Source organism: Helianthus annuus, chromosome 8 (assembly GCF_002127325.2).
Source record: "Helianthus annuus cultivar XRQ/B chromosome 8, HanXRQr2.0-SUNRISE, whole genome shotgun sequence".
Classification (NCBI taxonomy): Eukaryota; Viridiplantae; Streptophyta; class Magnoliopsida; order Asterales; family Asteraceae; genus Helianthus; species Helianthus annuus.
In genome coordinates, this window is record NC_035440.2 from 54414832 (window position 1) to 54421378 (window position 6547).

The 6547-nt window shown below is 37.0% G+C and overlaps 1 non-coding gene across 1 annotated transcript; it reads left to right on the top strand.

Moving 5' to 3' along the window:
- Positions 1–739: 739 nt before the first annotated feature.
- Positions 740–846, top strand: LOC118481400. Its single transcript, XR_004865607.1, has one exon. It is a non-coding gene; the product is annotated as a small nucleolar RNA R71 (small nucleolar RNA).
- Positions 847–6547: the final 5701 nt, after the last annotated feature.

Here is a 6547-nt window from a genome sequence, read left to right on the forward strand (position 1 = left end):
TTCGGTATTGCTTGGTAATGCACCTTGTGGTCTCTCGGAAAATTTTGAGCTAGTTGATTTAATTGTTTTTCTATGTTTTGAATACTAGCTTGTTGATTTCTAAAATTTGATTCTAATTGTAGAAACCTTTCCGAGTTTTTCTTTTCAGTGTCGGAGATGAGGCGAGATACAGTATCTTCAAGCCTTTCTCGCCCACCTTGTTGTTGAGTGAAATTTTGTGACTCATTTCTTGGTTGTTGAAAGTTTGTTCGTTGGGTTTGTTGGTTACTACTATTGTCGGGCTTTCTCCAACCAAGGTTTGGGTGGTTTCGCTATCCTTGGTTGTAAGTGCCCGTTGGAGGACCCGACGGCCTAGGTCTATTATCAATGTAGCTTATCGACTCTTGTTGACCGTCTGTTTCTTTCATACAACTCCAATTTTCATGTGGCCCACCACACCCTTCACAAGCCATAACCGAGACTGTTTTTGTCATTTCTAATTTTTTTTATTTTTGAAGAAAGGGCCTCGATTTGGGCTTGTAAAGAAGTGCTTTCATCAACCTTATGGGCGCCCGGGGCAATAGATTTATTGCCTCGGGGGGTGTGCCACTGAAAATTGGTTTGAGCAATTTCCTCAATTTGATTATATATTTCAAGCGGGCGGCGATTACCTAAAAGTCCCCCGGAGCTAGAGTCAAGTGTTTGCCTTGTGTGTGGCAACAACCCATTATAGAAAGTGGATACTTGTTGCCATATCGCAAGGCCATGATGTGGACACTTTCGCAATAGTTCCTTGAAGCTTTCCCAAGTTTCATATAAGGATTCCCCGTCCTCTTGTGAATATGTATTAATTTCAGTCATTAATTTAGCAGTTTTAGCGGGAGGGAAATACTTATATAGAAATTTTTGGGCTAGTTCATCCCAGGTGTTTACCGATCCAGCTGGGAGGGCGTTGAGCCAAGCTTTTGCTCGGTCTTTTAGTGAAAAAGGAAACATTTGAAGGCGGATGGCGTCATTTGATGCTCCATTGATCCGAAAGGTATCACATATTTCTAAGAAGTTAGTAATATGTAGATGGGGATCCTCGTCCGCAAGCCCATGGAAGGTTGCGGAGTTTTGGAGCATTTGTATCAAATGCGGCCGAAGTTCGAAGTTATTGGCTTCAACATTCGGTGCATTGATAGCGGCGCCTAGGTTACCTACGGTGGGTCGTAGATAATCCATGACGGTACGTTGGTCCGCCATTGGAGGTGGATTCCCGAAACTTTCTCTTGGTTTTTAGCTTTTAGTCTTTTTCTGAGAAAGCGTTCGGGTTCTTCTAGAGGTTCTTTTATGTCCTTATTAGAACTGGAGCTCATACACTATGTAGAATGGCGTCTAGTTCCAAGTCCTGCAATAAAAAACAGAAAAGAATGCTGGTCAGAAGGTTCACCACGGCCCCGTGCTCAGTGAACACGGCCCGTGGTCGGAATTACAGTGTTTGTTTTCCAGATCCCAGTTACTGGAGAGTTGGACACGGCCCCGTGTTGCACCTACACGGCCCCGTGGTCAGCCTTCTGTAATTTGGAAAACTAAAAACTGCCAGTGACTATGCTGGGCACGGCCCGTGTCCGACCAGGCACGGCCCGTGCTGAGCTCTGTAGAAGCTGAAAAACTAAGAAAATCCTAAAAAATTAAAAAGAAAAATAAAAATATGATTAAGCCGTTGATTCCTAACTTTCTTAAAATCCTTGTGTCCCCGGCAACGGCGCCAAAAACTTGATGTGCGTGTAGTGTAATATATTTTTAATGTATATTTTAAGCCCTTTTTATACTTTTAGCCATGGTTGCAAAAGTCTCTAGGCGCTCCCTAGTCGGATTCGGGAGTACTCGGGAGGTACTCGGGAGTATTCGAGAGTACTCGGGGAGTAATTGGCCTGGGAGAAGAGTACTCGTGCCTCGGCAGCCTACCTTGTAGCGAGTACTCGGGGAGTACTCGGAGCCTAGTCGGGACATTTACAACCATGCTTTTAGCCAAGTTTTAAATTTATAAAACACGATATTTACTAACACTAAACACACATATGGGCAAGTGCACCCATCGTGGACGTAGTATAGTGTTGGTAAGATGCCGAGGTCGTCCAAGGACACAAGAGCTTTTAGTACCGGTTTATCCTCAACGTCTAATCAAATCAAAAAGTTAGAAAAGATTTTTAAACTAAGAAAATAAAAACTAACTAAATGCTGAAAAATAAAAATAAAATAAAAACAGATAGACAAGATGAATCACTTGGATCCGACTCGTGTATTAGTATAACCTTTGATTATTTTCGCACTTTTGCACTTGTTTAAGAGATTATCTTAGTTATTGTAGTAGGCCCCTCTTTTGAAGGCGACGTTACCCTCAACCCAGTAGTTTGAGTCAGCAAGGATACAATCCTAAAGGGTTGGATTATTGGAAGATAATGAATTAAGTTATTAATGCAAATTATGGTAGGCCCCGCTTTTGGCGGTGACGTTACCCTCGACTAAGTAGTCTGAGTCAGCAGGGATACAGTCCTAAATAGCCGGGTTATAGTATTAATAGTAGTTAACTTATGAGGGGGTCAAAGAGTTTGGATCCCCGCCATCCAATACCTCTGGGTATTGAAGGAGATCCTACTAAATTTGACCCAGGCCCCTTGCAGGACCTCTAAACGCTGAACAAGGGCAAGACCCTTACCAAACCGTTCCCTTAACCCCCGACCAGGTAGCCAACATACCTCCATATAGACCATGGAGATATGAATGGTGAAAATCTTTTATTTTATATAGACAGTAAAATAATGCCAAGACACCACGGACAAACGATAAGGAAAGATCACCTTCAACATAAGCAACTAGTTATTAAAGTCATTAATACAAAACCAAATAAAAAGTGCAAAAGATTAAAAATAAAAAGTATTATACTAAACACTTGTCTTCACCAAATGATGTAAGAGACTTAGGCAAACATGGCCTTGATTGTCAAGAACTCTTACGATCAATCTTGGATCCCGAGACGACTCACACACTCTATGATGGACAATGGATGATGGTGGTGGATGATGGTGTTGTGATGGTGGTGGGTGGTGGATGAAGTGTGAGAGAGGTGGTGTGCCAAGGGATGAGTTGAAATGAAGCCAAGCACTCCTATTTATAGGCTGAACAGAAGGCTGGGCACGGCCCCGTGTCCGCTGGACACGCCCCCGTGCCCGTCTAACATTCTCTCTCTTCATTAATTGTAATTCGCAATTACAATTAATGCGCCTGCTGTACTTTCGCCACGCCCCCGTGCTCACTGGACACGGCCCCGTGGTGGGCAATAGAAGCTTCTATAGGTTTGTCTTTTCTGCTGCTTCTTGGGCACGGCCCCGTGCTGGCTGAGCATGGGGCGTGTTCAGTCTTCTGACTTCTCTATTTTGCTTGGGAGGATGCCGTTGAGGGGTCGGGCAATCCACTTTTGTTCCTTTTCTTGTATTTATGTTAGATTTAGCTGTCTTTTTGCTTCTTTTGTGAATTTGAGCTCATTTCATCCTGAAAATACAAAAGGAAGACAAAAACACTCTTTTTCCAACATTAGTACTTAAAAAGGGTTAGTTTTATGCCTCATTTGATGTAATTTATATGTTGCATTTTACACACATCACTCCTGCAAAGGATGACTCAGCTTGAATTTCAGGACGAAATTCTCAATAACAGGGGGAGAATGTGACAACTGCCAATTTTCGGTAACTTTCTTACACTTAAAGTACTCATTTTTAGCTACATTTTTATGCATTTTGAACACCTGAACTGCGTATTTCATGACATATACTTAGAATACTCATGGAATACTTACTTAGGATGCATATGATTCATTTTTATTAAGTACATTTGAAACAATTTAAACAATGCATCGAAACTACTTGAAAAGCACCTAGTAAACTAGTATTCTGACGAAAACGCAGGATCCGCAGAAACCATCTAAATGACCTTTAGGACTCAGACGAAAGTCCAACATCTAATATACATTAAAACCTAACTAGGAATGCAAGGGTTTAGTTTAAAACGTTCCCGAAGTCCGATAACACTAAAAACTGCCCGAAAAGCACTAAACGCGACAATTTCAACACTTTTCCGCAGAAATTATGCAGAAATCAGCTTTTTAATATTTTTGCAACATGTAAAAGTGCTGTTTAACATAGAATTCATATGAGGATACCTTCGGGTATCATCCGAACCATAATCACATCAATTCACACAACTTACACAAGCTTAGCGTTCAAATAACGACTAACGGAAACAAAACGAAACGAATATCCAAACGATATCGGATCTTTTTTTTAGTGACCATCTAATGTTATTTGGATCATGTTAGACTAGTAATGGTCACTTAACACATTTAAAACACTTAAACACTTAAGCTTATGAAGTTTCCTAATATGCTCTCAAAATAAACTAACTCATTTCATCAAAGGAAACAAGAAGCAAACATGACCCCCCCCCCCCATGCTCACGGTCACAACTCCCTTATGTGGGAACCTCTTTTTGCCTTGTCTCCACAAATATCTTGATATTTACCCTTGATGCTAGTTGGTTAAAAAAGTGGGTCTAGTGGTGAACCTTGGTGAAAAGTAATAACAACTTAGATCACAAATCATTAAGCACATTTCATAGCATTTCACCTTCATTTTCACACACATAAGAAAACTCTCTCAATATTCATACCTTAGCCAAGAACACCATCAAAAACCTTTATCTTTTTAACACTTCTTTGATGATCAAAATGGAACTCGAAGATACTTAGGATGATCTAAAGCAACAAGAAGAAGAAGCAAGCCTTTCCATCCATTCAAAAGCTTTCAAAACCCCAAGATCAACAATATTTCTTTTCTTTAATCATCATCAAGATCCTCCCTAGCTATTAGTGCTAGAAGTAAGCTTCTAAAATCCCTTTTTCATACTTATTTATGTATTATTTGTTTAAAGAACATGTAATGAACTAAATAATCATACAAAATAATATGAAAATACAAAGAAGCAAAATAATAATCATGATATAAAAGTTTGTTTATGTTGTGATTTAAGGATGATTACTTGCATATTAGATCTAGTTTTGATCATTAGCATATGAATAACTTGTTAGATGATGTTTAAAAACATAATCTAACAAGTGTACATGAAAATATTTAAGGGTTTTGTTAAACATAAATGTTTAGATGGATGATCATAATCTTTGGTTTTGTTAAAGTATATAAAGTTTTTCACTAAAAACAATACTTTTACAAAATTATAAAAAGAAACATACAAGATGGGTTTTATAAAAAGTTTGTTAAAACTAGAAGTAAAGCATGGATTTTGAACTAGTAAGCATATGTTATGATCATACCATGCTATTGATTTCATCTTGTTAATGATTTTGCTATAAATCTCATATGTTTTTATTAAGAATAATATGAGAAGATTGTTGGTGATTTTTATAAGAAAAATATATGTTTTATTAAAACATGGCTAAGTATATATTTCAAAGTAAATATGGCCATTTTTCTTAAAAATCATGTGTTATAAAAACTATCATTTTTGACAAAATCTTTATTAGAATAAAAAGATTTTAAAGAATAGTTTTTATAAAAGCAAAATTTGATATAAATATATATTTTGAGAACATATATATTTAGTTATCTTAACAACTTATGTGCTATGTGTTATTTGTTTGTATTAGATATATGTATGAATACTAAGAACTTGAATAAAATGGTACAAATAAACACAAGACACATTACAACTAAGGTCTTACAAGACTACACAAAAATGCACCTTAAAAACAACTTGCGGACGTTCCGAGCTTCGGACACAACTTATGGACAAATCGGACTTACGGACAAATATACGGACTATATAAATATTACGGATTGTAATATACCATATATCGACGACTTGGTAAAACTACGTTTTCTAAACCGAATAAGTAACTATATATTTTCTACAATATACAAAATATACAAAATATATTACTTATGGTTTATATTAAAAAGGTATTGTTTTTGAAATATATAAACATACATATATATTTCTTACCATCTAAAATATATTGTTTTAGTGAAAGACTAAAAATACATTTTTAGAACTAATCTTAAAAATAGATTATTTTTAAGATATTTTCTATACCTTTTACCAAGTATAACATATATATTTTTATGAAACATATCTTAGAATATATAAGTATATATATTCTAAAAATACAAGATCACATATAACAAACACGCGGACATACGTATTCCTATACGTGCAACGGTATGCACTTTCACATCACCTAACACTTGGTGAAAGTGTTAGGTGAAAACACATTTATACAACTACGATACAACTCACGAGATACAAGAATATATATTTGGCGAAATATATACACTAAACCGTTATCAGTTAATACATCTAAGACACAGCTCAACGAATAACAAAGACATGCAAGTCTTGACACATATTCAAGATAAAAGACTTGTACTCAAGTCATTACAAAGGCCGAAGTGTCTAACAAATATAGAACGTTTGTAGGTCGTGACACTATTCAGGACGACCGCACGCGAGATCA